The sequence below is a fragment of the Echinops telfairi genome, unplaced genomic scaffold, assembly GCF_000313985.2.
Source record: "Echinops telfairi isolate 266 unplaced genomic scaffold, ASM31398v2 ScPeMD7_15;HRSCAF=58, whole genome shotgun sequence".
NCBI lineage: Eukaryota > Metazoa > Chordata > Mammalia > Afrosoricida > Tenrecidae > Echinops > Echinops telfairi.
Window position 1 is genome coordinate 11,927,371 of NW_022103912.1, and position 11,814 is coordinate 11,939,184.

The 11,814-nt window shown below is 47.1% G+C and overlaps 1 protein-coding gene across 1 annotated transcript in view; it reads right to left on the reverse strand.

The window, feature by feature from the left end:
- TMEM163 (transmembrane protein 163) overlaps positions 1-11,814 on the reverse strand; it is a 255,429-nt gene that overhangs the window by 138,331 nt on the left and 105,284 nt on the right. The window lies entirely within an intron of this gene.

The window sequence follows — 11,814 nt, forward strand, 5'->3', positions numbered from 1 at the left end:
GTGTGTGCACACACAGGCTTTTAGCTGTTTAAATGGGAGCTTAGTGGGATTTGTAAGAAAAGCAAGCAAGACTCCAGGAACCTTCAAACAGTGTTCAAAATGTGGCTCATCCGTTGGAAAAAGTTTAGCAGATGAGTCAAAGCATAGCATACATATGCCAGTGACGGTCTTTGCGTGGTACGTGTGGAGCAAGGGTCACTTCCAGGGCAATCAGGGATCCTGATTCTCAGGCAGAGCTGGAGGCCTGTACAGCTGGTGCAACAACCTATGCCCATGTCCAGTCCCAAGACGACGGTTAGTTCCACTATCAACTGCTGCTGCCTGAGGGCTTCCATGAACCATGGAGACACAGTCAAGTCTCAGGTGTTCTTATAGCACGCCCTCGTCAGTCCAGTGTCACCTGCCTTTGGTAATTTAACCCGCCAGAAAAGTCTCCTTTTGCCCTTTCCACATTTATGCGCAGCGGACAGAATGGCACTTCCTTTCCCGTGAGATCAAGCAAAATGAGGAGGTGGAAAAACAGGACTATAGATAAAGGAATGGTTAAACCCTTGTCAGACTAGAGAAACAAATTCATAGACACTCATATAGGAAAGACCTTTATCTAAAGAGTGATTGTACATTAAGAAAACATCCCAGTCTAGTCCATAAGCCCGATATTAGCCCATATGTCCAGTACTAGCTTGCAAATTCCTCTTCAGACTCACGCAACGCACGCAATGACTCTGAGCACAGGAAGATCACAAGCCAGTGGGTAGAAAGTCTTGTGGATCCAGTGGTGGGTGGAAGCATCTTAACGCTGGCATGGGTCTCCATGTGGCTCCCCCAGCTCTAAGGCTCTAGCTGCCATCAGCATAGTTCCATGTGGTTTGTCAACAAGAATGTCTTGCAGGGAGAGATTGAGTCTTGCCTCCAGTGAGCTATTTATCTCCTTAGCACCTCCAAATGAGGTCATCACGCTGCGACCTGCCAGGCTAAACTTCACCCCTTCGCTCTGAACAGATCATGTAACTACCACATCAGCTGACCTCCCTTTTGACACGGTTTGTGCTTGATCTGGTTTGTAACATTTTCTGCAGTGATTGTTTGTGTGTTTGTTTTCTTTTTCCTATTGGGGTTTACCTGTTGTATTTTGTCACTGTAGCCTTCTTGACTCCCTGTTAAATATGTTACTATGTTTTTCGGTATATGAAACACAGGATGGATGAAACTGTAGAGACAATAGCGAGAATAAAGTTTCCAGGAGGGTGCAGCAGGGGAGGGGGAGATAATGGGGGGCTGGTATCAAAGAACGCACGGAGGAAAAGAATGTTTTGAAACATTGTGGTAGCGACTGAACAACACTACTTGATATGACTGAACTATAGGATGGTATAATGTCTGGATTTGCTCCTAATAAAATGGTTTGAAAGAGAAGGAGCCCCGGGGGCATGCTGGGTAAGTGTCGGGCAATGCAAATACTTTCCAATTCAAATGCATCAGCTGCTACACAACAATGAGGTTGTGATTTCAGAATTGACTTATAGTCCCAGACACCCTATTCAGGGTCGCTATGAGTCGGGATTGGCTCAATGGTAGCGAGTTTGGTTGGAATAAGGGTAAAGCTTTTGACTGAAGATTTAAGACCTAATCTGAGAGTCCTCAAAACCTCCAAGTCCTAAAAACATATATAGTTCCTACCAAGCACTCACCGACGAGCCAAAACGTCAATGGTTCAAGTCCACCCTTAGGAGAAAGGCCTGGCAAACTACTTCCAAGAGAGTGCAGCCTTGGAAACCTCCCGGAAGAGTTCTACCCAGCATATATGGGGCTCCCAGTTCTAGGAGCCATGAGTCAGACTCGGCTGAATGGCAACCAACAAGAATCCTATGCCATCTGGGCAGCTGGGTGAGAGAAGTATCTACAAAAGTGCACCCAGCTTACCGTCCCCAGCGCCAGCCTTTCTCCATGCCCAGGACTCCGAGTCCTTGCCAAAGGCCAAGGAAGACATAAAAGGGTGTGGATCACATAGATGGGTAAGCCACACAGCAGTGGAATTCAGGAACTCGGACCACCAACTCCCCCACCAAGCCCCTCATCATTTCCAATGTTGGGATTCTGAAACTCTTATGTAAGAAAGCCCGACTCCTTGGGCGATGCAAATCACGAACACTTATGGCGGTTCATCAAAATGTTGTCAGCTTAAGTCCACGTGGAGGAACCTAGGAATAAAGTCTTGGTGATCTACAGCTGAAAAACCAGATATTAAAAACCCTATAGAACCAAGTTCTTGGAGCCCTGGTGGTATAATGGCTACATGTTGGCCAGTGATACCCATGGTTGGCAGTTTGAAACCACCCGCAGTTCCTTGGGGGGGGCTTCCTACTCCCGTCAATAGTTGTCATCTTGGTAACCCACAAGGGGTCGCTGTGAGTCGGCGTTGACTCCATGGTAGTGAGTTTGGTGTTTCTGAGAGCCCAGTTCTGCTTTGACACACGCGAGATCGCAGAGCATTGGAATTGGCAACTGGTAAGTCAGAAAGCAGCTCCTTCATCAGAGGTCCAAATACCACCCCGGGGAGGCTGGCTGATGGGATTTCTTTCCTCGGTAGCAAAGGTTCCGTTTTGCCACATGATGTTTTACAAAATGGAGAAGGCCAGAGATCTCCTCCAGGGGCTGATGAAGGAGCATTTAAACAAGTGACAAGAAGAGATACTCTTCAAATCCAATTACTGCAGGGTTTCTGTTTAATTTACTTTTAGGAGGAAAGCAACTACCTAGTGTTCCCTGTTGTGTTACAAGAAAAATGACTATCCGTGACAGTCCCTCAGTAGATGCGCACATCTACAAATCACCAAGTTCTGAAGCAAGCAACATGCTGCAGAAGCTCTGAAGACATGTGAACACAAGGCCCTTCGCGATCAACAGGCTGTGCCCGATGTGTGACCTCACCACAGGCCACAGGCCTATTACCAACCGCATGGGTCCTAGACTTGACCCTTCTTGAAGAGAATTCATCATGTGCCTAGGAAGACTACACTAGTCGCTTTCCAAATCCTTGCATCGTGCAGTGCCCCGAGAAGAACCAGGAAAATCGGCCAGACTGGGCCTAGAAAAACTTAGTTCTTAATGGAGTTACAAACCTTTCTCATTATTTAGGTCATGGAAGAGATGCCAAACATAAAGACAATTATCACCTTGGGCCCAAGCAGTAGTTCCTAAATCCGATAAAACTGGTGGGACATTGCAACGGACAGGGATGAGGCCATCCCAAGAGACAGAGAGAAGCCACTCAGTCAACAGCTCCCACCAAGCAAGGCAACCACACAATTCCTCTCAGGAAGGTAGATTTCCAATCAAACATTTCTTAGATGCCTATGGTGTTCAAAGCGACGCATGGCAGATGTGACAGGAGAGCACAGGACATACACATGGCCCTGGTCCCGAAAAGTTCATGACAGTGTATTCCAAGGTTCTTCTCTCAGAAGAGCACAAAAAGCCAGAGGGTGTGTCCCTGGATGGATGAGTCAAGACGGGCTACCTGAAATAGTTGATAACAGAGCAGTATTGAAGGATGGTGCGCGAGCGTGCACAGACTTGGAGAGGAGATAAAGCCCAATTTAGCTGAAGTGTAGACTTCCTGAAGGGTCAAGCTGCAGGCTGAAGACGGGGGAATGGAACGAGAGCATTACAGTTTACAGGGAGCCCGGGATGTACTTTTAAAAGTTCAGTCTATTATCTAGCAACACCTACAATGAATTGGAAGGGGCAAATGTGGAGGGTGCAGGTATGAGGTAATTGCAATCGTTCATTGATCACGTCGTGAAACCCAAGATGAGAGGCATCAGAAGGGCAGGAGAAATTCGGGGGAGGGACCGTGTACAGATAGAATACACAGGACCAGAAATGGAAAAGGGAACAGGAGAAGGCAAGGGCCAAAAGAGAGATGATGATTTAAAGCAATATGGCCCATTCAAAACTTACTGAGTACCTATAGTGAACAAGGCGCTCGCGATGCAAGTGTGGTTAAGATAGGGTTAAGTATGGTAAAGAAATCTAGGGGAGGGAGGGGATACACAGCCATGATACTAAATGACAACTGCTCTCTGACCTTGGCTTTGAAGACAGGAAGACTTGCTCTTACTCATCAACTATCTAGACCAAAGAGTTCCATCATCTTTCAGACCTTCCCTATACCTTTCATACCTCTAGTCCCAAGCTCCACGGATGGTTATTTTTCCTACTAAAAGTTGTGGATAACTGAAACCTAGCCTACTGGGAGGAAGTTTAAGGGTAGGTTCACATTTTCAGAGAAGCAAAGGAGACAAAGAAGCTTTCAGTAACTCACCCAAGGTCACCCGGCTATCATTAGTGCGGCCAGCTTGTGCATCTTTAACCCTGTGCCCTTAGCCCTTTCTGAAATCTTCAACCAGCCCCTTTCTCCCACTCTCGAAGCTCACAGTTCAGTCTGTCCTCTGTCACTTGGCGCCTGAATGACTCCTAATTATAACTGCTCTGGCTCCTGTTCATCTACTCCGGTTTCTCCCAGTTCGCACACAGTGCTTCCAGATAAACCTGGGTGAACCCACATTTGCATCACATCCCACTTCCATTTACAAATAGGCAAAGCTCCCCAAATAAAACCCAAATCACACATCCTGGCATCCGGGAACTCCGGCAGCTAGACAAATACTGCTGCGTACAGATGTTTCTCCCACGCATGTAGCTCTCCAAATCAATAACCGTCTTCCGTTTTCTGCAACTTTCACATCCCAGAAAGTGAACATCGATGACCATGACTCTGACTTCCAGTGACCCTGTAGCACAGAACAGAAATGCTCCGTAGGGTTTCTGAGATTGTACATCTTTACAGAAGCAGACAGCCTCATCTTTCTCCCTCACAGCAGAAAGTGGGCTTGAACCTCAGACCCTTTGGTTAACAATCCAATGTCTATCCCACTGTGCCACCAGGGCGCTTTACATATAATCATTACACACATATATATTCACTGGTTCCCAAGGGTATATGATGTCATCATTTCACGTGATCTATCTATTGGCCATAAGATAATAAGATTATTATATTGATTATCTATCTTCTACTTAGCTTTTTCCCCTCATCCTCCAAAAGCTTCTCATGCATTGTGAACTCAAGATATGAAGCCTTTAGAAGGAGAAGGCTAGAAGTGACTGGGCTACAGTAGCACAGACGAAGCACCTAGGGGTTCAGAGAAGAGATGGGGCTAGACAGCAGAGGTGGGTCAGGATTTGCTTTGGAGTCTAAAGATGAGAGTAGAATTTGGATGAGTTAAGAGGAAGACTGATTCTTGCAGCTGTTCAGAAAATCAAAATCTGAACTTACTGCCACTGGGTTGATTCCAACTCACAGTGACCCAATAGGACAGAGAGAACTGCTCCATGAGTTTCCAAAACTCTTTATGGGGACAGAAAGCCCCATCTCTTGTGGAATGGCTGGTGGGTTCAAACTGCTGACCTTGCAGTTAGCAGCCCACTGCTCCACCAGGGCTCCTCTGACTGTTCACAGACCACACGAGTTCCCTGAAAGTTCAACTACGGTTCTAAATGTGTTTGCTTAAGAGTTTATTAAGTGCTCCCTTCTTGCTGCACAGATTCCTCAGCTGATGCAAGCAGTTCATACCCAAGATCAAACCAAAAGGTTGAAGGATCAAGGCCACCCAAAAGCACCTTGGAAGAAAGGCCTGGCAATAGACTTCCATTGAAAACCCCATGGATCTCAGTTCTACTCGGACACACAGGGAGTCTCCATAGTTTTGTGTCAATTCATGGGCAAATAATACTAGTCCAGTGGCACAGAGCCAGTCAGGTGACAAAGAAACCAGGGATATAACCCCACCCCTTGCCCCCAAGACCAACATGAGGAAAAGGCAGCCCAAGCTGCCTGTGCCACCCGTATCTCCCAGGAACCTCGTACAAAGGCCTAGCCCCAGTGCTGTTGCTCATCATTGGAGAAGAGCTTCTGTTGTGGGGGAAGCCAGCCCCCACAACTAATCGTGGGTTCGATAGGCGCAATGGTACGGTTAAGATATATATCAAGATTATAATCAAGTCATAGAGAATGAGAGAGATAGGAGTGACATAAAGAAGTCAAGACACATTTCATGGTAGCATGCTCACCTCCTGGACGGCCATGAGCTTACCAGCCAGGTCCCCCCGTACAGTGTGGGCCAAGAGGGTAGGGGAGAGAGCCAGGCCCACGTTTATTCTAACCAAGGCTTATATCTACTTAGGGGGCCTGATTACAGGTAACCACATGTCACGGGAAGGGGCAGTACAATAGGCATACACATCACAGGAAGGGGCGGTACGATAGGCATAAGCGTGACAGGAAGGGGATGAGCTAGGGGTGGGCACATAGGAAGGGGAGGGACTAGAGGTATATATGTAACAAGATGGGCGGACCCTAGACTCACATGGCAGCCTAACCTTGGTCACCCTTAGGTGGGCTTCATCTCCCTGGGCTCTCCTTCAGGGAAACAATTGACTACTATCCTTATCAGAAGGGAGTGGGCCCTACTTGTGGGATAAAAAGTGGTGACCACTTGCTCTGGATGGCTGATAACCCTTAGGGAGAATAACCCCTGACCTATTTCTGTTGACCTCCAAGTGGATAGTCATTTGCCACGTGTAGCAAGCAGCTAAGTCTGGCATATATTTGGAGGAGACAACTTGGGAGAAATCTTTCTGCTTCCCACCTTCTGGGAAAACAGTCCTGTAGATTGTGGAGGGGCAGGGAGCGCATGGAGAACTAAAGCATAAACAAAGAGCCAGGGCAAGTAGGAGGGAATGGGGAGGGAGGGAGGTGGAGGAGAAAGACTACCCCTGCATCCTTCAGTTCAGAGTGTGTCCAAAGGCCGGCTTAATGGTTTCTCGTGACTAAGAGCTTGACTCATTAAAAATTGAAGGCAGCTTGGACTCGGGATGGATTTACCTGCAGAGCTTTAACTCCGCCAGAGGCAGGCCATCTTGTAGTGGTGAACCCCAGGGAAGGCTGTTCAGCCGCTCGCCAGCCTTCGGGAGCACAGCTGCCAGGACAACAGAGAAGACAGTCCTGGAGAGGGAGCAGGGGGGCATCTTCAGTGCCCGAGGAGAAGAATCGAAAGGCTGTGGGCAATCACGTGAAGATGCAAGGGAGGAAATCCAGGGATAAGTGCATCCCTCTAACAGAGGAAAGCTAAACAGAAAGAATTTCCCCACCTCACCTAGCTGCAGGAAAGAGGTGCACCTGATGACTCCAGGAACCGTTTCTTTTTCACATTGACTAGTCATTATATTTTTTTGTCTATTTTTTAAATAATTAAACCATTTTACTGGGGGCTTGTACAACTCTTATCACAATCCACACATACATCCATTGTGTCAGGCTCTTTTGTACATTTGTTGCCATCATCATTCAAAAACATTTGCTTTCTTTTTTTTTAATCATGTTATTGGGGGCTCATACAACTCTTATCACAATCCATACATACATCACTTGTGTAATGCACATTTGTTGCCCTCATCATTCTCAAAACATTTGCTCTCCACTTAAGCTCTTGGCATCAGCTCATTTTCCCCCTCCCTCCCCGCTGTCCCCTCCCTCATGAACCCTTGATAATTTATAAATTATTATTGTGTCATATCTTACACTGTCTGACATCTCCCTTTACCCACTTTTCTGTTGTCCATCCCCCAGGGAGGAGGTTATATGTAGATCCCTGTAATTGGTTCCCCCTTTCCACCCCACCCTCCCTCCACCCTCCTGGTATTGCCACTCTTACCACTGGTCCTGAAGGGATCATCCGCCCTGGATTCCCTGTATTTCCAGTCATTATATTTTTATAGCAATAAGTTTTTATTAAAAATTTTTTTAACTCCTGTGAATTGGGTTTACAACACACATCAATTTCCATTCAACAATGCATTCACATTTTATTTCATGCTATGAGTCCAATCCCCAAAATGTCCTATCACCAATCCCACTCCTTCCCTGTGTTTCCTGTTCTCATCTCTACTTCTCTAGGAGCCCTCTTTAATCAGCGACCTTCCAGTTTCTAAGCACAGGGGCAAGAAGAGGGGCAGGCAGGGAGGGAGAAAGAAATGTTGACTATTTCAGGGCAGCCCTGAGAGGCTTGCCACGGGTTGGCATCAACTCAATGACAACAGCTTGGGTGCCGGTTCTAAATGCTATTGCACCTCAGGCTGGTTTTCTTCAGTTCTGTTGGACCTCGCATTTATTGAGAATTTCAAATGAACGTGATGCGGTCTGCCTTCTGCTAGGTGGTAATTACATCCCACAAGTTATTAAATAAGAAATCCCATTTCATAATAAAAAAAGTCATTTCCACTCAAAATTAAAATGGAAGCTAGCTATTTATATTCTGCTTGTCACCGTGCCCTTGCTCATACACAGCAGGATAAAAAACAAAGGCATATGTGGCACCAACCAGAAGCTACTATCCCTTTCCCGAGAGCCCCGGGGTGTGGCCGAGCTGTACCTCGGCGAGGCACCCCCCACTGGCAGGAAGCTTGCTAGCTGAGCTCCTGGAATTAGGTTCACGCCCGCGGCCCAGTTTAGATCATCAGCAAGTAAAACGGATTCCATGCAGCATACAAAGCAACCAAACGCAGAAGGAAGCATGGGGACCAGTTCTCCAAACCCCACAGAAGCTAAAGAATATAAGCACGTAGCCAGGACACCGGGCAGGTATGTGTGCATGCGTGCGTGTGCACACACACATGCACTGGAGAAGAAAGAATGATGAGGCTAGGTTTTGGTAAAGTAGCAAGACAATAGGCTTCATTGACCAAAAGACACAAGAGCAGAGTGTACAAGGATGTATATACACCCACTCCTCGCTTATCTCCATGTTTGGGCTCCAAAGGCCAGATTGGTGTACCAAAGTCGTGCTATGTGAAGGAGGAAGTACAGGTGCCCAGAGCCAAAACCCTTGGGATGCTGTGCCCTTGTCACAGATGCCACTGTGCCCTCTGGACCCCAGGGCCCTGTCATAGGGTCTGGCACTTGAAGGGATTTAGGACTGGTGGCTGGGCAAGAGTTTTGGTCTTGGGCAAACGTGGGGCTGGGAGTCACAATGATCAGTGGGCCTTGCTGCCCATGCCCTTGCCCCACGCAGCCAGACCCTATGAAGCCCCAGGAGCCTGTGGCCACCCCACTGGCTGGGGAGGACTGGCACGAGCAATGTGCTGCTGGTCATGGATGGCATGGAAGCCAAGGCCAAGAGGCTGGAGACTCTCAGCTACTCAGAAGGAGCACTGAAAAGCCAGCTGCTGCTGCAGCCCCCAGCCCCCAGATGACGCCCAGAACCCCAAGTCACAGCCACGTCAATGGCAAGTGGAGCCAGAGGAACGTCAAAGGCCTGAGCTATCAAGGCTACTCTCCTCGGGCACACACTCACTTCTACGTCCACTACTTGCTAGTCAAAAAAACAGTGCTGTCTGCTCCCAAACCTGTTTGTGCCACTTGTATTCGCTAGTGGAATTGCATAATCCTACATGTGTACACACACACAGTCCAAACACAAGTCTGTAGGCTTTGTTTTCATCTTCATCCTCAGACCCACTATCTGAAAAGCAATCAGCCAATATTTGTTGTAGGAAGGAGTGCACAAATGAATGAATGAAGATCATGCGATTACAGTATTGGCTCCGTGAAAGGAAACCCTTAAAGGCAAAGTAGCACAAGGAACTCGCAGGGCGACTAGGAAAGGATTCCTCATCCCTCATCGATAAGGAAGGAAGATGATGAGGTTTTTGTGTGGCATCCCTGGTGGTGTAGTGGTTACACGTTGGGCTGTGATTCGCATGGTCAGTAGTTCAAAAGCACCAGCAGCTCCTTGGGAGAAAGCCTGGGCTTTCTACTCTTGTAAACAGTTACAGGCTCAGAAACCCACAGGGGGTTGCTGTGAGTCAGCATTGGCCCCATGGCAGTGAACTGGGTATTTCTGGAGGGTAGCTCTACTCTGAAACGCACGGAGCCCCATGAGATGGGTCAATCGCATCACACAACAACAGGAACAACTGTGCATCCAAACGCATCACCACCCACAGCCATCAAGGCAATTCCGACCTATGGTGACCCTGTATAGGGCTTCTGAGGCTATACATCTTTATAGCAGTAAAGAACCTCATCTTTCTCCTGAGGAGCAGCTGGTGGGTTTGAACTACCAACCCTGCAACTAATATCCCAGTACTTACCTGAGAGCATCACCACCAGGACTTCTTATCCAAAGATAATTACAAAAAAATACAATAAAATGACCAATTTTGATGCCCCCTGTGGGTTTCTGAGTCTATAAATCTCTACAGGAGTCGAAAGTCTTATCTTTTTCCTGCAGAGTGGCTGGTGGTTTCGAAATGCTGACTTTGCAGCTAGCAGCCCAACGTGTAACCATTGTGCCAACCCGGGCTCCCTCCCAAGGTAATAGGAGTTACGAAAAATAAGTAAAGCAAAGGAACTCACTTACTGCCATCAAGTGGATTCTGACTCATAGTTGACCCAACAGGACACAGTAGAACCGCCTTTGTGGGTTTCTGAGACTATAACTCTTTACAGGAGTAGAAAGTCCCATCTTTCTCCCAAGGAGCAGCTGGTGGTTTTGAACTGTTGACCTTATGGTTAACAGCCCAACACAATACTTACTCTGCCACCAGGAGCAGAGTAAAGGGATTAGTAACTCCAGTGAGGGTGAGGAACACAGTACTAAGTGGACAACGCAAGTCTCACTAAAAAGGAGAAGTCTCGGCAAAGACACGGGCCAGTATGGCACGTGGCGAAAGCATACTAGAAAGAGACAACAGCTTGAACGAAGGCTTGGAGGTAGCCACATGCCTTCCCGACCACCCAAAGTGGTAGGACTTTAATGGGTTCACGCCAGTTCCCCTCCCCTGCTGAGCATTTTCATTTTCAGCCTAGACATACTAAATCAGAATCTACAGTTTCTCAAGATCCCCCAAGGGATTCTTAAAAGCAGACGGCCTTTAAGCCTGAAGCCTCTCTCTTCTCTTTCTGCCTCATGTTTTATGTACACATAAGAATCATATATATCTGTGGTGAAAAGACAAATTCTCAACAGGGGGCATCTAACAGGAACGAACCAGTTAGAAGCCTGGAAAACTTGTCCTTTAGGAAAAATATTCAATTCTGTTACCATTAACTAAAACCATCTGTGGAGAAGATTTAAGTAATGTCAGCTTGAGAGGGCTAAGAAAGTTAACCTGAGAATATTTTTTTCCCATCACGACCATGTTCTTGGTCATTCTTCGAAGCTAGCAATGGCTGTCCTACAAGAATTTCACGGGCGAACTTGAGTCCATCCATTCCATCAGGCTGATCTTCACCCTTCAGACTTCTTTTACAATGGCTGTCCTATAAGAATTTCACGGGGGAACTTGACCCCATCCACTCCATCACGCTGATCTTCACCTTGAGACTTCTTTTTGTTCCTCCAACTCAAATAACATCGACAAGGAGCACCAGGTCAGTCCCTCAAGGATGCCAACACTGCCATTTTGGCATAGAGAAAATTGAAGAGTGCAGAATTTTCATGGAAGGGTAGAGAGATGGAAACACCACCCTCAGAAGTGTAAAGACCGACATGAAGGGAATTTCAAGAAATAAACGCTTCGCATTTTTGCTACTTTTGGGGGGTGAAGGTTTGTAGGATTTTTGTGGCAGTATTATTTTTAACTTAGTCTGACTTATAAGGAGGTTTCCAAAAATTCGTGGGAAAGCAGAAGATATGGTGACTGTTTGGGGGACGCCAAAGGGGTAACCTTGGTAGATTTTTCAAAGGA